General features: G+C 41.9%; 1 long non-coding RNA gene across 1 annotated transcript; it reads left to right on the top strand.

Moving 5' to 3' along the window:
- The first annotated feature begins 515 nt into the window (after positions 1 to 515).
- Positions 516 to 24,646, top strand: LOC143418297 (uncharacterized). Its single transcript, XR_013098220.1, has 4 exons — positions 516 to 623; positions 18,588 to 18,693; positions 22,333 to 23,349; positions 23,675 to 24,646. It is a non-coding gene; the product is annotated as an uncharacterized LOC143418297 (long non-coding RNA).
- The last annotated feature ends 2,813 nt before the right edge of the window (positions 24,647 to 27,459 follow it).

Raw genomic sequence — 27,459 nt, forward strand, 5'->3', positions numbered from 1 at the left:
CATCCAGAAACTGTGGCACATCTCTTTTGGTTCCTCTACACAGATTCTGGAAGAATTTAGCAGTTTTGTTATTGTCTATATTTTAAGGGAGTTTTCTTTACGATGGGAAAATGTTTTATTCTGTTTCTTTAAGTTCCCCAGGAAGAATGATAAATGTTTTTTTATAAAATATTTGTTAATACTTTTAGCTATTTTATATCCATAAATGTAAGTTTATTAATAAAACACCATATTTCTGCCGTTTTATAAGGATATGAATTGTACATACAATCAATTTCAGACTCAACCAACAAAAAGCCTCTCAGAACAATATTTATATGTTGATTTTTTTCGCCTCCTCATATCATAATTTTTTTACTCCTGGTTCTGTATGTTCATGTTCTGTTCTTTTGTAAACTTCATCTGTTTGTATGTTGTATACTCATTGTGTTTCAATAAAGTTCGATTTAAAAAAAGGTACGTTCTAAACGAAGCTTCAGACGTCACTGATCACGTGACTCTGGCCAAACGGATCAAGCCTCGACACGGTGCTTCTGAAGCAGCGCGTTGATCTTTCTGACACACGCACCGGAGCGTCAGCTTCAAGCGGACCATCACTACGTCTCACATCTAAAGGTGTCAAGGTAACTTTGAACTGAGTTCAGTCAATCTGGAGTTTTTCCAAGTTTTCTGTTGCTCTCTGTGAGAGAAGAGCGTTAAAGGCGGGGCTCTCCAGAGTCCAGCAAAACAGGAAACCACAGCTGGGTGTGTGTAAGTGTGCAAACCAATAGAATGCATCGTGGTGGGGGGGGCATCACGGGCAAGAAGAAAATAAATTAATCGGTCGTACCCATGCTTCCCCGACGTCATGCCAGCGCATATTGGGAAATTCGTAGGCACCGATCGGTTTTCTATCAGCCATTTGCTGGGAGTAAGGGCGCCCTCCGTTTGCGAGGTGCGCCTGCTGCTGGCGGCACAGGGAGGAGAGGGCGGGGCGGCGGGGAGTCTCTGGCTGGCTGGAGCGGCATCTAATAACCAACTCGCAAAACAAAATAAAAACAACAAACAGATATTATGATACAGACTTATAATCTGCACCCATGTTTTTTCTACATTCTATAAAGTGAGCGCGAGAGCCCTCGGTGCGCCTGCGCGCTGCTGAAGTCAAAGTAAACTTTATTGTCATCTCCGCTACAGACAGTCCAGCATATAGAGAGACGAGACGACGAGGCTGCAGTTACAGCGGTGCAAGTAAACAAACAACAAATATAAGAAGAGTAAGAAAATAAATCTACACTTTAGGACTCGGGGTAAAGGATCAATAACAATTTAAATTATAATTTACAGTTTGATGATTTAAAGTCTCACACAAGCCGTCAAAAGGGGCGGGGCCGGCTGCTTCCAAGTAGAGCACATTTCATTTATAATGATGTAAATCCAAGCCCATCATGGATTCACGATCTGAATCCTGGGTTGTGTGAAATCCCAGAAATCAACCTTAGACAAAGTGAATCTGTGAACTAAGGTGTAGGTCTGTTAGGCAGGGCCGTGCAGAGAGGTTTAAAGGGGCGGGTGCTCAAAGTTAAAAAAGGGGCACATTGAACCAGGCTGAATAACAACAACACACTTTCATCAAGAATCTAATATGGGCAACAAGGCAAAGCAAACGTAGCTGATGCTTTACCTGATGGGTACAATGTTGCTGTTGAGGGGTTGCTGTGGATAGTGCTGGAGGGCCCACCGAAAATGTGACGTCATTCATGGATAAAACCGCAAAGGATTCTGGGAACTTTTGGCAAGCGGTACTAGCGCATGCAGGGTGTCAATTGAACTCAGTTACACAGCGATAAAAAGAAACACAAAAAATGGCAAGAAGCTGCTGTATTATTAACTGCAATAGCCGGTGTTGTGCCAAAAAGTGATTGTCTGCCAAAAACTGATTTCCGGTATTTGCAAAGAAACTGATTGCTCGTATTTAAATTGCTATAAGTAACTTGTTGGGCTATAATATGTGAAACATATGTCAAATGCATCCCTCATGGATGACATAAAGTCATACTGAGCAACAAACAACATTAGTGTAACAAGGTAGAAGCCGCAATCAGTCTTTGGCAGTGACTTTTATATAACCTTTATTTATGCCGTAAAAAAAAATCTAATTAACATTAAAAATGTATTTTGTAAGAAGTAGTTGGACAGCAGAAATGGCTCAAATATTACAATTATTTTTCCACTACTAATTAATTACCGTTGAGCTCAAAGGTTATATTAATACACGGTTAACGAATGTGTATTTATGAAGACGATTTGTGAGACGAACAAAGGTAAACTTACCTTTGTTCGTACGATGGTCTTTCGGTGCATTTCAAGGTCCTGCACCCATCCGTCGGTAAACTGTACCTGGGCTTGTTGCAGTGACCTGAAGTTACTAAACTTCATGAGTGCATGCACTCACTCCAAGAACCGTATAATTATAAATCTGAGCGTGGTGAAAGTTGGGCAGCACGCTAACGTCTTTTGTCCCTCTGTGTGCTCGTAAGGGTCTGACCCTTTCACTCCTTTGATTTTTCCTCGTATCTTTTCTTTGTCTTTTCGTCGAGTCTGTCTTTGTACGGACCGGCATTGTTCTCCGTCGTTTTGTACATACCTTTTTTGTGCGGAAAAGAAAAAACAAGAAGGTATTGGAACCGGAGAATGAACGTTTTGCGGTGCTGCAATTGCAAATGCTTGTATTTGATGCGGTACTTGGATTGTTTTGCCAGGAGTTCCCGGCATGCAATGCGCAAAGTCACGTGGTCTGTCAATCGCTATAGGAAAAACCGTAAAGCCTTTGCATGAAAACAACTGCTTTGATGTACACTGCCTTGTTGGGATATATGTATCAATCTGATAAAGTTAAACCTACACCATTCTCCCTATTCGGGATTTTAAACAGTACATAGCGGAAACAAAAAGACTGCTTGGTAGAGTTAACCTCCTGAACTATCTACAACACATGGTAGAAACCTGAAATTAAGACCAAGAACACTAGAGGTGAGACATGATCATTAATTAATATTAAAATTAATAAATGACAGATTTAGGGATATTTTCATAAAGTATTTATTTACCAAAACAATAGAAAACAGCATGGTAGCACAATATATTTTGTTAACACAGCAACCTTTAAATATGAAAGGAGACAGCGAAAGAAAGGTGAGAAAGAAGAATAAGAATAACACTTAATTGAGTTTTTGATGGCATTTTACACACAGTACTAATACAGTATCTAGAAAATATGGGAAAATACTGGCATCATATACAGTACTTACTTCTGAAGAAATTATATGGGACCCTGAAAAACAGGACACAAGTGAAAGGACAAAGAACTGTGAATGGCAATTGATGGACTTGCTCAGATGATCACAGTACTGGCATCTTTATTCCAGAAAGGAATTAGAGGAATCATATACACCAGTACTTACGTTGATGAACTTAAAAAGTTGAATGGTCTCGAACCTCTTAAACAAACAATGTATGATCAGACCCTGACAAACAGGACAGAAAGGAATAAAGATTAGATGAATATTAAAATCTATAAAGGACCGATTATAATTGAATTGTATCACCAAATACTATTCACTCACCAATAAAAGGTCACCTACAACACTTCCACAGCAGCAACACTGAACATATCTTAAGACATGGAAACCTTTATGAAGTGAAAGGACAGACAGTGAAGGTTGAGAAAGAATTGTACTTAATAGATTTTTTCAGACGATGACAGTACTGGTATGCTTACTCTAGAAAAATGGTTGAATCATATTCCATATAGTACTTACTTAAAATGAACACACTTCAGTCCTCCTAAAATGACTGACAGCATCTGAAATGAAACAATGACAGATTAAGACTGTAAGAATATATGTTTATAAATGCCTAATACTCCAATCTCATATTTATTCTATCTATTAAGATGGACAAATTCTAAGCATTTACCAATCACTTGACTTGTTTGAAGTGAAGGTAGATACTAAACGTATTCATTTAGGCAATAACAATAAAGCTGAATTTAATATTAACAATAGATAATTAGGAATGTTTTGCTCATTTTTATTTCACCTCACCAGGTTACAAAAGGAGCTTTCTCAGCAGGTCACTCTTCTCAGCTACCCTGTCAATGACCATGTCAGAGTCCAATGACATGAGAATGTCCTTTTCAGTGGCCATCAGCATAAACATCTCCAGCTTGTTTGCAGACAGGCTGCTTCGGAGTCTGCTTTTAATGAACTTGAGTGTAGAGAATGTTCTTTCACAGGCAACCTGAGTGAGGGAGAGGGTCAGCAGGTACTTGTATGCCAGCATCAGACAGCATGTTGAACCGCCTGAGTATTTGATAGCAGCACAGTGGGCAATTTTTGCAAGAACCACAGCTTTCGGTCACAATTTCAATTTCTTCGTCCCATTCTTCAGATCTGTCCTTTGCTGTTCTGGTCGTGTACTCATCTACATGTGATGTCTTAAGCCTTTCCCACTGTTCAGCAAAACGTTTCAGTTCTGACTGAAGGTTATTAACTGTAGCCCTGCTGTCAAATTTAAGTAGACAGGCGCTGAGGTTCTGAAATGCATTACTTGGAAGAGAAACTGTTCTGACCTGGCTAAACTTCCTGGGGTCCAACCATGCCAAATCGGCAAGAAGAGGGCCATGCATGACAAATCGTCTGTGGATTGCTTCAATAACTGTGTCCAGGATGATGTTGTGCACTTTCACCTCATATGATTTCTCAGCATTGATTTGCAACTCATCTTCAGGCATCTCTCCGGCCATGCCTTTTCTCCTTTTGGCTCTCTTTTTAGGTAGTTCAGCCTCCACTTCCATGTCTGTGTTGTTCTCCCTCTCCTCTAGTTTTTGATTTGTCTGTTTCACAAATGTGTCTGCAGCTGTCTTCACAGTTGGAAAGTCCCTGGCAATACTTTTGAGGCCATCTTGTGTGGCAGTCACCATATGATGGGCAGAGAGAATGTCCATCCCCTTTGACTGGAGGTACTTTGACAGAGGAGTTGTTTGCTCAAACACTCTAAGAAATATCTGTGCTGTTAACACAGTTTCATGCTTCAAGAGACACTCTTTAAAGCCTCGTGCTTTGGAACGAACAGCTGGCTTTTCTTTTTCCCTCTTTTCAATGGCTTCCAGCGTCAGCACTACATCAACGAAGAGGCCATCATCTGGTTTTCCAAAATGTCCAAAGATTTTCTGGAGGGCATCATGCTTGGCCCACCACCGTGTCTCACCTGGACTGAGGCGTCTGTGTCTTGTGTTTTCGGTTTGTTTCTCCCACAGATTAAGCCTGTGATAGGACTCCTTGATGAACACAGCTATGTCATTAAGTAAATTAAAGAGTGATCCACTTTCAATGACACTTTGTGTTATGTCAGGAATCACAAGATTAAGTATGTGTGCATAGCACCACACATGCACATGAGTTGGAGACTGGGCAGTCATAAGTGCTGAAAAGCCTTTGTACTGGCCCTGCATATTTGAAGCACCATCTGTTGCATTCCCAGTGCACATGGCCTTGTCTAGATTCAGATGCTCTAAAACTCCAGAAAGCAAGTTTACAAAGTACTGCCCCGTGGATGCTTTGCACCTCACTATGGAGACAAGCCTCTCCTGCACAGACTCAGTAACATACCTGATGATTACTGAACACTGATCATAACCTGTGATGTCTTGGGTTGTGTCTAGCTGAACAGAAAACATCCCAGCTTTCTGGACATCACTGGCGATGCTCTCTTGAAGGAGATGGCCAAGTGCATCAATCACTGAGTTGACAGTTGTTTTGGAGAGTAGGGTGATGAGAGATCCTCTACCTCTTGATCCACTGGTCTGATGCAACTTCTTGCTTTTTTCAATGCAGTCATTCAAATGTTCTCCAAGGCACATATCATACTTGCCTAATAACACAATCAGTTCCAGAAAGTTACCATGATCGATGGTGTTATCACCTAAAGTGTATGCAGCCTCATTCTCCACATGCCTATAGCTGAGTCCCCTCTTCCCAAGTACTTTGATCACATCCACTATACGCTCTAAAACTTGCCGTCTCTTTTTCACTTGTGCTCTGTGAGCTGACAACTGACTGCCAGCAAACAAGCTCCTGATGTTGCCTTTTGAGCACCTTAAGAAAAAAGCTTCAGCACAGGTCTGGTGTGTATTGCTCTTTTCATGCTCCTCTGTGCGCAGATGTATATGTCGCCAGTCACTCATGCCTGTTATAAATGTGCTGGTGTCAGTCAGCCTTGCAAATGCCAGACACACAAAGCAGAACAATAAATGGCGTTCTTTGCAATAAGTAAGCCACTTCCTGTTGGTGCCATCTTTACAGCTGAACACCCTCATCACAACTGCACTGCTACTGTTCTGCTGTGGGTGGTAATCTAAGAAGGCCTGTAATATGGCAGGTTCAGGGCGAGCAAAGTAATCGATGCCCTGGCTCTCACTCTCCTGCTCTTCCATCTCTCTCTCTTGCTCTTCCATCTCTCTCTCTTGCTCTTCCATCTCTCTCTCTTGCTCTTCCATCTCTCTCTCTTACTCTTCCATCTCTCTCTCTTGCTCTTCCATCTCTCTCTCTTGCTCTTCCATCTCTCTCTCTTGCTCTTCCATCTCTCTCTCTTACTCTTCCATCTCTCTCTCTTGCTCTTCCATCTCTCTCTCTTGCTCTTCCATCTCTCTCTCCTGCTCTTCCATCTCTCTCTCTCTTGCTCTTCCATCTCTCTCTCCTCCTCCATCTCTCTCTCTTACTCTTCCATCTCTCTCTCTTGCTCTTCCATCTCTCTCTCTTGCTCTTCCATCTCTCTCTCTTGCTCTTCCATCTCTCTCTCCTGCTCTTCCATCTCTCTCTCTTGCTCTTCCATCTCTCTCTCTTGCTCTTCCATCTCTCTCTCTTGCTCTTCCATCTCTCTCTCTTGCTCTTCCATCTCTCTCTCTTACTCTTCCATCTCTCTCTCCTCCTCCATCTCTCTCTCTTGCTCTTCCATCTCTCTCTCTTGCTCTTCCATCTCTCTCTCCTGCTCTTCCATCTCTCTCTCCTGCTCTTCCATCTCTCTCTCTTGCTCTTCCATCTCTCTCTCATGCTCTTCCATCTCTCTCTCTTGCTCTTCCATCTCTCTCTGCTGCTCTTCTGTCTCCTCTGTCACAGACTTCTCCACTTTTGATGATAAATCAGCTGGTGCAACATGTAAGGATTGGCACAATTTGTTAAGATTTTGAGAAGTTTGAGAAACTAACCTTAAGCATAAAATAAAATTTACTATCAGTAACTTCATAGCACCCGCCCAGCAGTATATAAACTCCGTCATGCTAGTTACGCTGTACGAGTTATTCTAAGCGACTGTATAAAGTCACCACAACGAAAACAAACTACAACTAAAATTAGTTTATATCTGACACAGATAGACAGCAGGTCATAACTTCTTACCTGAAGTTCAGTTCCTCTGCCACTATGACCGGCGGCCACCTCGGGTCTCTCCTCCTCTTGCCTCCCCTTTCCCTTATCCACCTGCTGGCCTCCACCACTTGCTGATCTTGCTAAATCTGTGGAAGCTCTGCCATAGCTACCACCAAACAATTCAGTAATTTTCACACATTTGGCAGCGTCTGCCTGAAGGGCTTGTTTCTTTTTGGCCCTAATTTTTTCGGCACCTCCTTTCCTTTTTTTGTTCTCCATTTTCTTTAGTTCGTCTATAAGATTGCTAAACAAGGGGGAGGGTGCATCCGACCTCCTCGGCTGTAATTGGTCCAGCCCAGAGTCGATCATGACCAATTGGCCAATCCAACACCTTTCATTGTTTATACCCTTCCCAAAAAAAAAAAAAAAAAAAAAGAAATCGGTCGGCCCATAAAAACAAAAAATCGCCAGCGGCCCACCGGGCAAATGCCCGGTATGCCCGATGGCCAGTCCAGCTATGAGGGCAGGGCTGTGTTGGTCTGACACTGTAGACATTAAAAAGTCCACAGGAGAGATGGTAGCTGATTAAACAAGTGTCATGAGATAATAACAAAATGCAAAGATTGGTGACAGCGCTTGGAACCATAAGGACACAAAAAACTGTGAGAAATAATTTAGGCTCTGCCTGTGAATCACTCTTTGCTTCTCTTCTTCCTTCCATCCCATCATTTCATATATCACTCTCCACTTGCTGTCTATCTGAGAACAAGGCACAACTTGCTATTGCAATAAACTATAATCTAATTATCCACACCTAACAACTCCAGCACTTAATCTATAATAAAATGATGACAGAAAAATGTTATAGCCCTGCCTTTAGTAGCCTCACACAGCTCCTGCTGTTTCCTCCTCATGTCCTTACCAGGCATGTCTGCACAATGTTATATCATGAGTAATATTTTTTTTAAAAATCCATCTAAATAAAACACACACATGCACGCACACACAGTGACATGTTAGACCTTCTTCAGAATACTGTATATACTATGGGCATCCTTACATTATTATTTATTACTAGAGCTACAATAATAAAGCAAAGAGGAGGGGGAAGTAATAAATATGAAATAATGTATTTATGATGATTCCATTTGTTTCACTATCCACTCTGTGCAGGGCAAAGCTTATTACATGTTTAAACTGTAGAGATACAATCATTTTACTGCTGTAAAATCCAAATTTTGTCATATTTAAAATATAAATCTAATATAAACTGCTTCTTAATGTATGTTCTTTAAAATACAGCGTGTGTTTTTTAATATATTATAATTATAATAATGCATAATTATGTGGACATGCATATTAGATCGTTTTTTAGTGAAATATAATCCCTCCAGAAAGGCAGGAAAAGCCCGGAAACTTACTTTAAAACTAAATATGTTCCCTAAAACGGTGACAGAGCTACAGACCCATGACAGCCTTACACAGGTAGCCAGCAGCTATGACCAGCACTACTTGTGCAGTTAACTCATTCACTGCCATTGACGGCTATAGACGTCAATTGAAAGCATACGTTTGGAAATGGCTGGCAGTGAATGAGTTAATAAAAGGACAGGTAATGTTTGTCGCGCTGTTGCACACACGCTGTTGCTCGTTTGTTTCAGTTCGTCAGTTGCAACAAGACAGCTTACCAACGTGTACGTTGAAGGAAATTGCCTTCCCGGGTTTCCTCCGTGGCGTGAGCGATAAGCAGAGTTTTGTCCTTTCCTTCTAAGATTCCTAATTATTTAAAGTAACACTCAGGTATGCCATTCAGCGTGTTAGTACGAGCTCGGGAGCAGCTTGGGAGAACAAGAAAACAGAGACTGCTTTAGGTTGCCTTCCCAATCGACTCAAAGGTTTATTTGATACACAGCAGTTTATATAGAGGAAAAAAGGTTCGTGTGTCAGCTTTCCCAGTTCAAACCGGTACAGACCAAATAAGGAAACGTCTTCCTGCCTTCTGAGCAAAGTATCCCTTGTGTAGTTTATCAGCTCAGCTACAATTTATGATCATCCCAGCAAAATACACTCCTAGACATAAAATACAGAGTTCTTTCATTAGTGAATTCTGAAACGAACCACCTAGCCTTTAACGAGCCTTTTCCAGGAGATAAAGAAAAAGGGAGGATGGGAGTAAAGAAGTGGTCTCATCTCTGTGGTGTTTTCGACCTTGGGGTACCAGCCTGTGAGTCTTACACATCAATTCTTGGGTCAGAGAGAAAAATAACTAAAACAAAGGGGCCTTATTGAATAACAGAGTTTTCCTGCATAATGTCACTATAAAACAATATCCAGTAAATGCTACCATGGTACTAAAATACCTAACAGTTCCCCTCTTTTATTATTTTTTAAAAATAATAACTCAAATAGAAAGGAAAAATCACAAATGTAATAACATAATATAAAAAGCAAATCATAAAATGTAATAGTTCACAACCTAATGTTCAATATACACATCAGGAACATCATTGGTAACATCTGACACATAATCTGGGTCAATTTGTGCCAATTGCAAATACATTGAAGTAGCTGTACTAGTAGCTATACGGGTTATCATTGAACGTACACAGGGTACCACACAACAGACAATAATCATCAAAAACATGCTGCAACGGTTACAAAGGCTACAATTAGTTCCTTCCATCTCCCAAACATGTCCTGTAGCCACTTATGTAGCCACTGACCGTGACCTGTATTGGCAATTAGTTCTATCTGCAATGCTTCAAGTTTATTCATAGCTTGTGTGAATGAACCGTTAGGGGCGGTGTTATTGGGAATGAAAGTACAGCATACATCAACGGTTACTAGACCACAGGTACCGGTCCAATTAACAGGTAAAGCTAATCTAAGGGTATTATTGCACAACCAATAAGCATGTGGGATTGGTCTGGTCAGGCGCGTGACCATGTGTGATTTAACTAACTCCCCCCAGTCAGTGTCATTTAATACACCGTCTGTGGGAACAATGATCGAGTCTCTGCTCGAACTTGAACTGTGTGTGTGTTCCTCCAGATATGATACAACTTCAGCCACAGAGACAGCTAGCCATGTCTCATTACAGCGTGCACCTGGGGAGTCAGAGAAGAATGTATAGTTATCCTTTGTATAATCTATGTGTGTGTCTGGGCCAGTTAACTTTAGTCTGCGCAGGCATATCATACTAGTATTAAAATGGAGAGGGATCTGTCCTAAGGGCAGTGAGGGCTTTAACCTATTCTTGGGGCGTTTCATTGGGGCGCAGGTCCCTGCGGTGTCATCAGATAACTTCAATAATTCGCCTAATGGAGTCTCAGGGTTAGTTGGTGTGTGTGTGTGTCTAAGTAGGCAGTCGAGAGGGCTCAGAGTCAACTGTAAAGTGTCTTTAAAGAGAGCATTATTTCCGCTGATTTTCTCTAGTCCCTCAGTGAGGGGGAAACCGGATATGGGGTATCCTACTATTACCTGTTCTGGATTAGCCTTTGAACAGACATAACAGTTACTGTTTCCTAAATCACGAGCGGCTGTTCTGGCATTTTCATACCAGGCGTTAGCTCCTGTTCTAGAGGGTGCATAAAATGGTTTATTAGTGGCGTCTATGTTGCTATTTACTGATTTTAGGGAGCGTGAGGAGTGCATTAAGTAGGTGTCTTGCAAAATGGAGCATGAGGTATAGTCAGCAAAATATGACCTGGAGAAATGTGAACATGGTTGCAGTTTACAATACAAAATAGCAAAGAAAAATCCTAAGGTTAATGCGATAGATATGATAAATAACCTAAATATATAAGAAAGACAGTTCTTCACTCGTCTCCTGGCCTGGTCCCAGGTTCGAGAGACATTGAATAAGCGTCGTATGATGACAATGGGCATTTCATTTTCTCCATTATCAGGATGAAATGAGTCTGGCTTTATCAGGTTAGACATCATGTGGTACTTTTGGCTTTCTGTTCCTGCTGGATGTTTGAGTACCTTGTTGTTGTTCTTTCAGGCGTTGTGTGTTAATCAGTGATTGTGTGTGTGTACATTGGATCCGGGCGCTGGCTCGCCTGAGATGTCATCTACCCGTGTGTGTTTATTTGCTCTAGTTCCGGGCGCTGGCTCGCCGGAGATGTCGTCTGCTTGATCCGACGCCTGAGATGGTCCGATTGGGCTGGTCTTAACCCTGCTGGCATGAATCCACTGAGGTTGTCCGTCCGTAAGGATGCTGGTTCTTCGTCACTGCCAGTACAGTCTGGGGCTGGAACACGCGCGGCCTCCCAGAGAGTCCTTGGTTTTAGTGGCTTCTCCAACATGCGTCTCCTTGTCTCCACTGGTGGAACTGTGGAGGGGAAAAGCTGAGAGAGACAAACTTTCTGATAGTTATTATTCAGTTTTTCTACCAGGTTGTGAACATCAGTGGACAATGCAATATACATCACCTTCTACTAGCGGTGCCCCTCTGGAAGCTGACCATGGTGTTGGAAATAGTCTTATTTCAAATGGAAATAATTTGGTTACTGTAGATTGAGTCATTCTAATCTCACACAGGACTTGAGTAAGTAATTTGACCCAGGTCATTAAAGTTTTAGCACACTTTTGAATTACTTCTAATGTGAATGAAGATCCTCTATCACTGTTAATCTGGTGAGGTATTCCGAATCTGGGTATTATTTCATTGCTCAACTTTTGACAGACTACTTCTACAGTTTCTTTTGAGGTTGGATAAGCTTCTACTCATTTACTAAATTGATCCACTATTACCAGTAAGTACTTGATGCTTCCTTGTGCTGGCATATGTGTGAAATCAATTTGTAATGTATGAAATGGAAAATCTGGTTGTGGTAAATGCTGATGTTTTGCTTTTGAGCTACCTACATTAGTTCGCGCACATGTTAGACAGGTTGCTAATATGCTTTTTACTGCATGTGATGTTTTCTCAATTACAAATCTTGATTTTATTGCCCCTATTACCCCTCTTTGTCCGACATGACTCACACAGTGAAAATGTCGGGCAAGGACTGGCATCAGGGAATATGAGAGGGCAATCAAACCCTTAAGATGTTGTATAAGCCATCTCTGTCATCTAAGGTACAGTCATTATTCTCCCAATAGGTGCAATCACATGCAGAGGCTTGCTCTTGTATGAATTTTAAATCAACATTTGTGTCTAAATAGTCTGGGAGTGTAACAAGTGGCAGCTGTAGGGGCACAGATAATACTTCCTGCGGAGGTGGGAGCTGTGATGCAGCTGCAGCCTTGGCTGTCACGTCTGCTAAAGCATTACCTGTTGCTTCGTCTGTGTCAGCTGTACTGTGTCCTTTCGTTTTTACAACTGCAACGGCCGATGGCAGCTGTATAGCCTGCAAAAGTCTTTGAACAAAATCAGAATTAGCAATTTATTTTCCATCAGCAGATCTAAATCCTCTCTGTCTCCACAATGTGCCAAAGTCATGCACAACGCCAAATGCATAGCGGCTGTCTGTGTAAATCGTCACATGCTTATCCAAATGTATAGCGGCTGTCTGCGTAAATTGTCACATGCTTATCCAAATGGAGCTCACAGGCGCGTATTAAAGCCATGAGCTCTGCTTTTTGTGCTGAGTGAAATGGTAATGAGTGAGCCTCTAGTATGATGTCAGGCACTGTTACCACTGAATAGCCACAAAGAAATGAGTTGTCACTCGGCCTTGAACAGGACCCGTCCACATAAACCGTGGCTGAGTCTGGGATAGGTGTTTGCTCTAAATCTGGACGTGGTGCTGTGGATTCCTGTATACGTGTCATGCAGTCATGAACGTCAAGCCTGTCTGAGCCATCCTGTCGGTCAGAAGAACACAGCATAGGATCAATAAATGTGCTGGCGAATTGGGTGTGCTGCTCGCTTTTATGGTGAGATTTGCATGTGTTGTGTAGTTATGTTTGCTAGAATGGTCGTGACCTGGTGATTGGTGTGTAGAATAGTGTCATGTGAGAGTGTAAGTTTCTCGCAGTCCCTTATCATGATAGAGCAAGCTGCTACTGCCCTCAGGCAGGCCGGCATTCCTGAACAATTCAGGCAGCACCTTTGAGTGGCGGAGGTCAGCACTCCCTGTAATGCATTGAAAGAGGCAGTCATTTCTGTGGATCACAGTATTCGAGGAGGCTTGTCTTTTTTACAACAGTCACGCAGAATGTGGTCATGAAAAGAACAGTCTGGTATCCACTGTCTGCAATAGTTCACCATGCCTAAGAAGGACGACATTTCCTTCTGTGTAGTGGGCCGAGGGACGGAGGTCACAGCTTTGACCCTGTCTGCAGTCATGGAACGTTTTCCGTGAGACAGTGTGAATCCCAAATATTGAACAGAAGTCTGACAGTACTGCATTTTCTTTGCAGATGCTTTGTGGCCAGTCTTTTTGAGGTGCTGGAGAAGCATGTGTGTAGCAGTTTGACATAGTTTTTCACTTTCAGCACAGAGGAGGAGGTCATCCACATGTAGATCAGGGTGCAGCCCTGGAGGAGTGAAGCACCATTGAGAAAGCAGCAGAGCTGTCTATCATGCCTTGGGGCAAACGAGTCCAAGTGTACTGCTTATTTCTATGTGTGAATGCAAATAACGGCTGTGTCTCTTCATGCACAGGTACTGAGCGGAGCATAAATCCACCACGGGAAAATGTGTATGCAATGCATGTCAATATGCTGTGAACATCTGAAACGAGAGGTGGCAGAGGAATGTTGACTGCATTAATTTGCCTTAAGTCTTGTATGAAACGCCATACGCCAGGTTTGTTAGGCTTTGGCACAGGATTGACAGGAGTGTGGGCTTTATTACTCCTGTAGTCAATAAATCTCCTATCATGACATCTAGAGCTGCGGCTTTTTCGGCAGAAATGGGATGTTGCTTGACATATACTGGCTTATTGTGTTTTAATAGGTGTACGTGATAAAGTCAATAAATCATATATCATTCTCACTTTTTGACCATAATGTCATATTCTGGTATTCAGCTGGCAACATAAGTGCAGAAATAGTACAGTCGATAGGGTAGGTTAGATCTATGTGACGACATGGTGTAGTTATATCATAACCTATGTCTGAGTTATGTGACAAAATCACTGTTTGACCTTCACTTGTGTGAGCAGTTATCATGTTGTTGAACAGTGTGAGAGAAACAAAAGTGTGGCTCCCAGTCATGGGATTACCTGTTAGTGGCGTCTGTACACGTTTTTTTGGCACAGTGTGTGACATAGAGTACCGGACAAAAAGGATGTTGAGTTCATTCTCTGCTGAGGGTCCAGCTGACACAGAGGATGTTCCTTCTCCATCATGTCGGTACATAGGGCAGAGAAAACATAAGCTGTTATCAGTGTCAGCAAACATTTCACCCTTTATGTTAAATTAAATACACAAATTCATTTTTGCTTTGGGTGTCTGCGGCTGCTGGAAAACTGAGCTAAATTTGCACCTCTAGCTTGTCCAACAGTGCATAAAGCGTTTTATGAATACTAGGATGGATTCATCAGGCTTCTGTTTACACATAGTTACTGCATTTAAGTCACTTTTGTCTCTGGACATTGTTAGCAGGAATTTCTTTAGATTCTTAAAGAAATCGGCGACTTTGTCATTATTTACCCTCCTTTTGTCCATAGCGGTAACATTTGATGCATCACGTCGCGGCATTCTATCATATATTTTCTACAGGACTTTTTAAGCAGACTACTTTTCTTATCACAAATGATATTCAACATTTCTACTGACCTGTTTTCTGGCGATAATCGTTCGGGATAAGGCTCCGGAAATAAATTAGAATGCATTGAACTTCTTAAGTTGTAAACAAAGTCAGTCACATAAGCACTCCCGCATGTTCTGGATACGTGATCATGGACGTCTTCACCGATTCGCGGACGTAGGTTACACGTAACCGGAAATGGGAGTTGTACTGAGCCGTTATTTGAGACTTTATTTTGTATTTTATTAATTTTTGGTTTTACAGGTACTTTAGATTTTTTATCGGACCTGTCTGTGGTCTTTGAATAATTCTGACCCATGTTCAGTGATTTCCAGAGGGGTTTACACGCTAGGAGGATTTATGTTAGTATTTTCGCTGCGGCACAGCTGAGGTCACTTTAAATTTATTGCTAGCAATTTTTGTTTGTGTGAGCAACTCTCACTTAGCGAGCAACTTCTCGCTTAACGAGCAACTTCTCGTAAAACAACAGGCAACTTCCTGTGTCTTTCTGCTTTTAATTTACTGCTTTTAACCCTTGTATGGTAATCGGGTCTGTGAGACCCGTTCAACTTCTCCCTGTGTCACTCTTTGGTGAGCAACTTCTCACTTAACGAGAAGTATTTAAGACAACAGGCAACTTCCTGTGTCACTCTTTGGTGAGCAACTTCTCACTTAACGAGAAGTATTTAAGACAACAGGCAACTTCCTGTGTCACTCTGAGTGAGCAACTTAAACAAAATTAAAATATTCAAGACAACAGGCAACTTCCTGTGTCCACCAACACCACACAAGGGTTAATTTACTTTATTCGGGGACTGAGGAAGTCAGTCAGTGTATCTCTCTGGATCACTAAGTGAAACTTCGTCAGCATATCCCGTTTTTTTTATGGATCGATCACTGAGAGAGGTATAATATGGTCTCTATATAAATATGAAAGACGCATATTTACCTTCTGTCAGCCATCCCACTTCTGACACCAAAATTGAAGGAAATTGCCTTCCCGGGTTTCCTCCGTGGCGTGAGCGATAAGCAGAGTTTTGTCCTTTCCTTCTAAGATTCCTAATTATTTAAAGTAACACTCAGGTATGCCATTCAGCGTGTTAGTACGAGCTCGGGAGCAGCTTGGGAGAACAAGAAAACAGAGACTGCTTTAGGTTGCCCTCCCAATCGACTCAAAGGTTTATTTGATACACAGCAGTTTATATAGAGGAAAAAAGGTTCGTGTGTCAGCTTTCCCAGTTCAAACCGGTACAGACCAAATAAGGAAACGTCTTCCTGCCTTCTGAGCAAAGTATCCCTTGTGTAGTTTATCAGCTCAGCTACAATTTATGATCATCCCAGCAAAATACACTCCTAGACATAAAATACAGAGTTCTTTCATTAGTGAATTCTGAAACGAACCACCTAGCCTTTAACGAGCCTTTTCCAGGAGATAAAGAAAAAGGGAGGATGGGAGTAAAGAAGTGGTCTCATCTCTGTGGTGTTTTCGACCTTGGGGTACCAGCCTGTGAGTCTTACACATCAATTCTTGGGTCAGAGAGAAAAATAACTAAAACAAAGGGGCCTTATTGAATAACAGAGTTTTCCTGCATAATGTCACTATAAAACAATATCCAGTAAATGCTACCATGGTACTAAAATACCTAACATACGTAATAAGCTAATACTCCTGGGTGCTACACACTACAGTGTACGCTGTACACCTACTTACTGGTTTTGTCGCATCAGTCTGTGTCTCTGAGTTAACTTGTGTTTCTCCTATAGCTCCGGACCGCAACAAATGCACGTGCTCTTTGTGAGCTCGTTCCCGGCTCGTAACCAGCGCGTTCTGCCGTCAAGGGCGACCATTGGTTAAATGTGATCATGTGACTGATGCAAGCCAGATCCTTTTATTTAGCAAAACTGTGATTAATAGTTAAATATTATTGTTGAGGGGCACAGACAGGACTCCGCACGCACACACACACATAAAAAAAAAATAATAATAATTTTTAAAAAAAAAGTAGCCTCAACAAAAGGGCACCTTGGGCACCCATCAGGAAAGGGGCGGGTGCTCAAGCCCCTCTAGCCCCCCCCCCCCCCTCTGCACGTGCCTGCTGTTAGGTTTATTGTGCTGATCCTCGGGTTGGGGGATTTGTGTTTGTACTGGAGCGCAAAATTCAAACCAATGGAAGATGGACAACAAAAGTTCAAAGCCATCAGGTGCTCAGGTTAGAAAAAAGAGAAAAGATGCAGGTAAGCAGACGTGTGATTGGATAATGGCAGCTCATCCTGAACCAATCAGACTAAACTCCAAACAATACATTATGTTACAGATTTTAATATTAATTAGTCATTGTTACTTGTTGATTTGTCCTTTTCTCATTGTGTGACGAATTATGACGACTGTTTGGTAGCTGTTATTGTCTCTCTCTCTCTCTTCATGTGTGTTTCTCTGGTGAAACAACAGTTTTGTGTTAATGTTAGGGCTGCACGATTTTGCATAAAATGAGAATCACGATTTTTTGGCTTAGAATTGAGATCATGATTCTCTCATAACAATAAATAAACATAAAACAACAAATGTCTCACGTTTTGTTGTTGCAGCAAAATGTTGTCCTGCTTGAAATTCCGTCTCCACCGTTGCTCGACGCTGCGTGTACAGAGCAGGTAGTGCAACAATAGAAAAATAGTTGCGGGACGGCACTGTGTAGCGTTTGTCTAGGGTGTTGATCATTTTCCTAAATCCCTCGTTTTGCACAGTGTTGATGGAGCCATATCTTTGGTCAGGTGATAAGTGATAGCCTCCGTAATTTCTTTGTGCCTGCGGGAGTTCGACGGGTATAGGGAAGCGCTGTATAAGGTTCCCGTTATTGATGTTTGGGTGGTTGACCGGGACGGATTTTCTCCTGTCACTTTCTCGTCATCCCTGACGTGCTCTCCGTTGTTTTTTCCTGCTAATTTTAGCATCACACGGCACAGCTTCTGTATCACGTGGTATAAGGCTCCGCCCTTGTCATTTGTTGAGCAGGAAGAGTGAGCGCTTGTTTTCATGCAGAGTACGTCCCGGATCAAAATGTGAAGTTTTACAAATCACCACTTCTTTAGTGAATATCATTTCAGTCTCAGACAACCTCGTTTCTCTTACAGAGGTTGAATGCACCTTCTGCGGATGGCGGTACCACACAGTGTGCGTGGACTTCCCCTGCACAGAAGGCAACTACAAATGCTGTGAATGCTAAATAAACAGAAACAAATGATCCCTGTTGTCTTTGCTTGATGATTGGTTTGAGTCTTGACAATCCACATTGCTGGCGTTGCATCTTTCAATGCCAGCAATGGCAGGTATCAGTGCTCAAAGCTTTTGTGTTTGTTTCCAACAAGTTGCCCACCTCGGGAAACAAAAATGTGTTCTTTTACTTGTCAGATGAACATATGAGACACTTTGACTCTTCAGTGCAGTGTGGAGCCTAACAAAGATCTGTTTTGTGTCCCAGCTGATCAGCAGGAGGAGGAGAGTCTGACGGAGCAGCAGAGGAACATTTTCAGCTACTTGGACTCAGCTCAGCCACTACAGAGGAAACAATGAGCTCAACACAGAAGGTGACAGACAGAGCAGGACCATATGACCAAAGATATTTATCACCATATACATCTGAACATTTGCCATAACGATGTAGCTGACGATAGAATTGACACCAGACAAAATACTTTACAGCTGCACAACTTTATTAAAAAGCCATCAATGTATTTTCACTGAAACAAGCAGCTGTTGTTTATGTGCATTAAAGTTATATAAAAATGTAACAGTGCAAATGCAAATTCCTCGCTGACAGTTTAACCAAAAGGCGTTTCCAGTGGAAACTGGCCGACACATCCTGAGCATAACCATGTATAATATCCACTAAACTTCAGAAGAGGTTATACAGTCGTGGCCAAAAGGTTTGAGAATTGCATAAATATTGGAACCTGGAGAAGTTGCTGCTTAAGTTTTTATAATAGCATTTTGCCTGCACTCCAGAATGTTATGAGGAGTGATCAGATGAACTTCATCGTCCTTCTTTGCCATGAAAACGAACTTAATCCCCAAAAAGCCTTACCACTGCATTTCATTGCTGTCATCAAAGGACCTGCTGAGACCATTTCAGTGATCGTCTTCTTAACTCAGGTGAGAATGTTGGCGAGCACGAGGCTGGAGATCATCATGGCTGTATCCCGATTCAGGTTCTGCAGCTTTAAAGTCCTCAAGGGCCGCGTACTCAAAGACCGCTAAGGCCGAAGTGCGAGGCTCGTAGGCTCGTGAAATGGGACGTCTAGCCTCCGTCGCGCTGCCCAGGTTGCCTAGCAACCATGATACTAACAGCTGGAAACGTTTCATACAGCTTTGTTTGACAGAAATGAAGGAGAACATATTTAGTTCATTTGTTTCTACATGAGCTCTGTGTGATTAGCTGAGTATCTGAGGCTGAGACCACAGGACTGTGAAACATGATTGTTGGGCTTCATTTCTGTGCTGAACAGTCGTTTAAGATTAGCTGTAAATAACAATTAGCTGATGTTGTTCATGAGACTAAAGTCATCTCACTGTGGTAATGTAAATATAATATGGCCAATATTATAGTTATTATATTAATCACTTCACTCACAGACAAGTATCTGTGACAGTGTGTATACAGATGTATCATATATAAGAGACAAATATTGTTCATTTAATATGTTGTCATTACTAAATTTGGCTCAGTGCTTACATACATGTGTAAAAGCAAATGTACGAGCTGTGATAACTGTGTCTGATAGAATGAAGAGTAGACTGATATATGAAATATTCCTTTATTGGGTGAGTAAATCAGACCATGTCATAACTGCTGTAAGTCACACAGAATAGATATCAGAGCCTTAAACAGGCTGACGTCTGCTAAATGGGTCAAACTGGGCAGAAAGTCTACAAACACATAACATCCTTATAGAATATGATGTAACACTATAGATCAACTTAGCTCAGAATATATAAAGCATATAAACAGTTACAGCAATATGATGCAACAAACACAGCAGCTACTGATCCAAAATACTCAAAGCTTCATAGAACTGGAACCAACATTTATTTTAGCTCCATTCTGCTGCTGATACATACTTTAGGTTTCTGAACATTAAACTTGTTGCTGCCTTTCATAGTGTGTAGCTTGAAGGCCCTGAGTACTCTGAGTACTTTCTCCCACACTGGAAACACTGGGATGATCACATTATTTGAACATTACCTAATAAGACTGATTCAGCACAGACAGTTATGTTAAACTTTCCTAGCAGTCCTTCACAAACAGGGAACAGTCTGTCTATTCTCTCCATCTGTCAGCTGCTGCTGGCTCTTCCTCCTCCTCTTCCTCACACACTGCTGAGTTTTCCTGGTGGATCATCAGGGCTGCAAAGCCTCACAGATGATGTGCAGCAGTGGGTCCCTCAGTCTGTCCTCACTCTGGACACTTGCAGTCGTCACACATGGAAATCAAATGTGTGATAAGCTGCAGGATTCAAACACAAGTGTAACTTATAAACACATGTTCATACTTTTATTCCACAATCAGAGAGAAAGAAACAGAGAGAGAGTGCAGGACAGACAGACAGGTGACAGTCTCAGGTGTACACACTGCTACACAACAGCACAGAGAAGCAGGATTTAGTGTTTGTGTTATTACGAGTGTAAACAAGAAGAGTCCCAGATGGTGCAGTGGACACATGTGTGACTGCTGTGATTAAAGCATCTTTCTTTCAGCTTAACGAGTGAACCGTCAGCTCGTTCACACACACGTTAAAGTCCGTTTGGCTCGACACCACCGAACAGAGGCAGCAATATAACACAGCTAACATTAACAGTGCAGTGAATCCTGCTTGTGCCGTGATGTTCAGGACTGTAAACCGAGCAGCATCACTGACTTTCAGCTTGTTGTGTTTGTGGATATATGACTGACTTTAATTATCCACAAAATCATCAGATTCTCTGTCAGATTAAGGTCGACTATTGAACGGCGTATATTTTAAAGGCTTTAAAACCAAGTTAACGCTGAAAGTACAAACATCACTAATGTCACATAACTCTGCCGACAAGGCATAGCTATGGCTATGAAATGCTCTTTGTGTATCACTTCTTCACTATGAAAGATGTCATTAATGCACTAGTAATGTCTCATCTGGAGTATTGTTCAATCATTTGGTCAGCAGCTAATAAGACAGATCTTAACAGACTTCAGTTAGTCCAGAATAAGGCGTCCAGATTAGTGTGAAGATGTTCATACTATACTAATATTGATAAAATGCATAATAACCTTTCTTGGCTTCCTGTACAGGCTAAAATATTCTATGGCTTACTTGTAGTTCTAAAGAAAGCAATTCTGTTAAACACACCACATTTATTCTGCTCAGCTGCAGTATCCAGATGAAATACATCATCATATTACACAGTTTTCAACAAGCTGCAATTTAGTAAATGCTCGAGTTAAAAGTAACGTTTTGTAAAACTGTTACATTTAGAGCAACTTTTAAGTGGAATAAGTTGCCTTAAAAAATTAGAGAATTATTCAAAACTTCAATGAACACTTAAAAGCCGATTTACAGAGCTTTTAGTTGTTGTAAATATTGTAAGACATGATTTGTTTTTGAAACTTGTGTAATGTGCCTCAATGTTATTGATATTATTATTATTGATTGCTTATATTTGAACAATTGTGAAACCTCACTGTGGATGTAAGAGTGCAATTATGTGGATATCTTGAATCCACTTTATTGTGTAATATTTTATGTGAGTATTTGACGGAAGACGAGCAACATCTGTTGTGGAAGCTAACGGGGTTCCTTTAGAATAAACAAACATAGGATTTATTATCACTGAATAATTCTGTATAAATCTATACAAATTATAGAAATATGTAATAGGAAACAACAAAATAATCTAAATTATAAAATAATGTGTGTGTGTGTGTGTGTGTGTGTGTGTGTGTGTGTGTGTGTGTGTGTGTGTGTGTGTGTGTGTGCATGATTTTAGTGTTTGAACAGTCATGAATTATCTTTAACAGCAGGTTGGATGTAATGTGTTAGAACTACCAGCAGGTGGGGATAAGAGACCTTTAAGGTGTTTGGTGCCACGCTCCACCTTCAGGTTTAAAACTAGTGTTAATGGAGTTTGAAGGCTGAGTTTGTTCCACGACTGCATTTCACTCACTGCCTCTGTTTGTATCTCTGTCACTGCAGGACCAACATGGAGCCAGAAGTCAGCGCTCTCAGGAGGCCGACAAACCTCACAGAAGAAAGGGAGAGAAAAAACACACCTGTGACGAGTGTGGGAAGGGTTTTACTGTGAGGGCTAAACTAAAACAGCATCAGGTCATCCACACTGGAGAGAGACCGTTCAGCTGTGACTTGTGTGGAAAGTCTTTTTCCTGGATGCGTTCCCTAAAAACACACCAACTCATCCACAGTGGAGTTAAAGCGTACAGCTGTGATCAGTGTGGCAGAGCTTTTACTCACAGTAGCAGCTTACAGAGTCATCTAGTTACCCACTCTGGAATTAAGCCATACAGCTGTGACTTGTGTGGGAAGTCTTTTTCCTGGAAGCTTTCCCTAAAAACACATCAACTCATCCACAGTGGAGTTAAAGCGTACAGCTGTGATCAGTGTGGCAGAGCTTTTACTCGCAGTAGCAACTTACAGAGTCATCTAGTTACCCACTCTGGAATTAAGGCATACAGCTGTGACGAGTGTGGGAAGGGTTTTACTGAGAAGGCTAAACTAAAACAGCATCAGGTCATCCACACTGGAGAGAGACCGTTCAGCTGTAACATGTGTGGGAAGTCTTTTTCCTTGAAGGGTTCCCTAAAAAGACACCAACTCATCCACAGTGGAGTTAAAGCGTACAGCTGTGATCAGTGTGGCAGAGCTTTTACTCGCAGTAGCCACTTACAGAGTCATCTAGTTACCCACTCTGGAATTAAGGCATACAGCTGTGACATCTGTGGAAAAACTTTCAGCCAGAGAGGGAGCCGAAATACACACCTACGCATTCATACCAGACATGATGTGTACTGCTGTGAACAGTGTGGCAAAGAGTTTACAACAGACGCACAGTTACAACGACACACGTTTACCCACACTGAGGAGAGACCTTATCAATGTGACCTGTGTGAGAAGACTTTTAAATCTCCACATGACCTGAGACGACACCAACAGATCCACACCAGAAAGAGACTCTACAAGTGCAGCTACTGTGAGGTATGTATTTATATTGTTATCTTGTCATTTTAGCCTGACTGTTTGGAACAACTCTGCTCATTAAACTGTGTTAGCATGTTAGCAATTCTACTGCATGGAAAAGCAGCTCTGAGTGATTATTCAGATTTTCCTTTCAGTTATGATTTTAGTATTACTGTAGTATTATGGTGGTAGTATTGTAGTTATTGCAGCCCAGTAAACTGAGTGTGTTAACTGAAACAGTCAAATGTAGTTGGACGTCTGCAGAGATGCTCTTTATTTCAGGCGACGTTCAGGATACAAATGTTGAAGGACTGACTTACACTGTCTTTGTGTCTTTGTTTAGAAGCAGAGCGACACAGATGGATCCAGTTCTCAACCCTGTCATCACTGTGGTGGTGGGAAAGACTTTCTTTGTGACCTCTGTGGAAAAACCTTCAGTCAGCAAAATACCCTAAAAGTACATCAACGTAGACACACTGGAGACAAACTGAAATACTGCAAAGAATGTGGGAGAAGCTTCACCACACCAAGTGGTTTAAAACGACATGAACTGATTCACAGTGGGGTTAAAAAGCACCTCTGTGATCAGTGTGGGTCATCCTTCACCACTGAAGGTGAACTTAAAACACACAAACGAGTCCACACAGGAGAGAAACCACACAAGTGCAGACACTGTGAGAGAAGCTTCTCACATTCACATGGTCGTAACATTCATGAACGTGGACACATGGAAGGAAACTACAGCTGTGACCAGTGTGACAAGAGCTTCAGGAATCTCAGTTCATACTCTGCACACAAACGATCCCACGTTACTAATAAACTGTTTCACTGTTACCAATGTGCCCAAACATTCACCTCATTGTCTGCTCTGTGCAAACATCAGCGCGATCACTCAGGGCTGAAATCACTCCCATCACTGGATCACAGTGAATCTGAAGACACAGAAAGATCCTCTGGTTTCTGTGTCAGACTCAAAAAGCTTGAGATCAGGCTCCACAGAGTTCAGATAGAATCATTTAAACTTGTGTTGAACTGAACTGGTTGCTGGGCTGAACTTCTACATAATACAGATCTACATGGGATCTTCTTTTCTGTTTTTTACTGAGTCAGTTTTGTCCTTTTTTCTCTGTCCTGGTTTTGCTCGTCTGTAAATGATTGAAACTCAGTCAAATAGTTCATTGTTCTCCAGCAAAACGTTTTGGAAACTCATGTTTAACCTTTAAAACTCTGACATGTTTTAGCACACAAGGCTTCATCGGGGAGTTCACTCATGATTGGACCATGAGAACAAAGGTTTTTAGTTCTTTCAAAGAGAGTCTTGGAGATGTTTGATGTTTCTGTTTTTCTGAAACCACCTGAAAGAAAAACTATTTTTCTTGCTTTATGTAGTGTGGAAGTTTTTAATGTTTCTTCATCTGTGATGTTCTTGAATGTGTTCACGTGAAGATGGTACAAATAAACTGTCCTTTCAGCTTTAGCTCCTAATTTATTCATTATTTATGGATGTAGCACAGCAGCCGTCTCTTGATTAACACATGGAGGGCTCGGGATCTGATGGTGTCGTCTCCCTAATTTGCCCACTCAGTAAATCTCACTCATGGCCAAGAAATTGAAATAAACCTTGTTTCCCTGCTGGATAGTGATCCACTGTAACTCTGCTCCTCCTTCCTGTTTAGGATTTCTGTGGCTGAAGTAAAATTCCCTCCATCCATCACTTATCCCAGCTAACCCAAAGTGAAATAAAGTTTTGCTGGTCTTAAAAAAGCATTACAATAATGGGCATTACCAATGCAAACTGAATGATACAGAAGATGAAAGAAGAGACTTTGATCAGTTAATAAAGCTCATGATCTGGATTCATTGTGGCTGCTACACAGATACTTCTGGGTCACTTCTCTCAGTTAGGAACCTTCCTCACCAAACTGACTGTTGGACCACACCCCTGGTTTCATGAGAAATTGTTTCAGCCATGATTTCTCTTCCTGTATTTCAGAGTAAAGACTGAAGTGACAAATGGAAGCATGTTTAAAAAACACAATGTGAGAGAGACGTTGAGGTCCTTAGAAGTTACCCTGGGTTTTTCTGTCACCCTGCTAGATGTTACACACCTTGTTATTGGACTGATTTCTACTGCTGGACTACTCCTGCGGAGAGTAACAATACTCTTACTAATTAGCTCCCTTTCACACCTTTGGGGATATTTATTTTTGTGTTTGCAGCGCTGTGAGCCAGAACAGCGAGAGAAAAATCTGCAGCAGCGATGAGCCGAATGCTTACGTGAATCGCAGCAGCTGCACATGTGCTACGCTGAATTAGAGGATATCTTTGCTCTGGATTTCTATTTCTACTTTTTCATTTCTATATGATTCTTCTTGCATCTAAACAAAGATGATTCAATTTGCTAAATGTTGATGGCTCTTCGTGCTCAGGTGTAAATGAGACGTAATATTTGCTCTTGGTTTGGTTCTCCTGTACAGAACCGATCAGGGCAAGCTAAAGAGTTAACATTTTGTGTCAGCAAGGGGTGGGGGGAAAGCCATTCACCAGAGCATAGCTGCTGATGTGGGCTGGCCTTTTCCACACACTCTTCAAGGCTGGTGTGTTTCCTGAAAACTTCTAACATTTGAATCTCTTCCATTTATAAGCCTGCGATTAACCGCACGGCTCAGGTCCGCGTGAAACCCGCGCGACCGCGCTCGTGTGCACCCGCGCAGCTGTGGAGCCTTCGCTCTCTCTCTTTTTTACATAAATACTTTGTGCTGCCAGGAGCAAAGTCCAGCACAAACGTCTGTCTCCCTCCGACTCACTCTTGGTTGCTTAGAAACCCATGATAACAACAACAGCTGCTGACGTCACACACCACGCGTTCTGCTCCGCACACACTCACACACAACAACAACAACGAGACGACGACGAAAATGACAATAACACAAAATAGGCCTACTGTCCAGCACAATCTGGACCCCGCGGAACTTCTCAACACCCCACAAAGCGGCGTAGAACTCACCTCTCGCTGCACAAAGTAGCGAGGAACCTCTTACCCCACAAAGCGGTAAGGAACCTCTTGCTGCACACAGTAGCAAGGAACCCGGGTTTCGCTCCACAAAGCAGCGAACTTCTCAACGCCTCACAAAATGGCGGAGACTGCACAACGACACGGTTATAGAGTCGGCCTCTTTAAACTTACTTGGCGTTGCTTAGCGTGTAATATCAGCCTCGAGTCCCGCCAATCGTCATTCATCGAGGAGAAAAGACAGACCGCGAATCCACAGGAACTTCCTGGCTGACGTCAGTCTTCCAGCGTGCCTCTCCTCCCCTCGGTGAATGCGACTCCAGGGCTCCGGCATCGAAGGACCAATTAATGATAGGTTTGTAGCTTGTACCTATCCGCTGGAACGTTGAAGACAATATAATTACACTGCAAAGCAAGACACAAATAGGCAAGCTTCTTCATGTTTCTCGTGCACGGGAGAAAACCGGACAAAGCGCCGTCCCTTCGCTTGACCCCAGTTGCTCTCGTCCGTTCTCCCGTACCACTGCCCTTTTATTGAGGTTACATGAATATGCATAGGTTCATTAACATATGACGTCTACATACAAACAAAGAGTACCTTGCCTGTGTATGTGGGTGTGTGTGAGAGATCTGTGTGAGGTCAAGATGTGACCCTGTGAAGACTCTGGCGCTAGCTTGTACCAGGACGTCTGGGTCCATCTAACAAAAGGCTCTTATACTTAAACAGATATACGTGTGCTTGCTATACCATAAATCAAAGATAAACTCTCCTAGGGGGTGTGATCCATGCCAGGACACTGTGCAGAGGAATGTACGCACCCCCCCTCCACACAGAGTTAATACAGACCTCTTTTAGGATGAGACATCCTTTCAATCTACCAATGATTATATACTTCTAAGCATATATGAGTAAATGTTTCTAAGCATAAATGACAATCAACAATACAAACTCTAACATTCCCCCCTTATTGACGTTTATGCTTGAAAAGTCCCCAGTTACGAATACCTCATGTCTGACAGTTTCAATGCAAACATTGTTATATTCAGCATATGTCAAATCACCCTAAATTACTGTAAAAGTACACAGTTTAACAAATGTATTAGCGGTTATCCCA

Source organism: Maylandia zebra, linkage group LG4 (assembly GCF_041146795.1).
Source record: "Maylandia zebra isolate NMK-2024a linkage group LG4, Mzebra_GT3a, whole genome shotgun sequence".
NCBI lineage: Eukaryota > Metazoa > Chordata > Actinopteri > Cichliformes > Cichlidae > Maylandia > Maylandia zebra.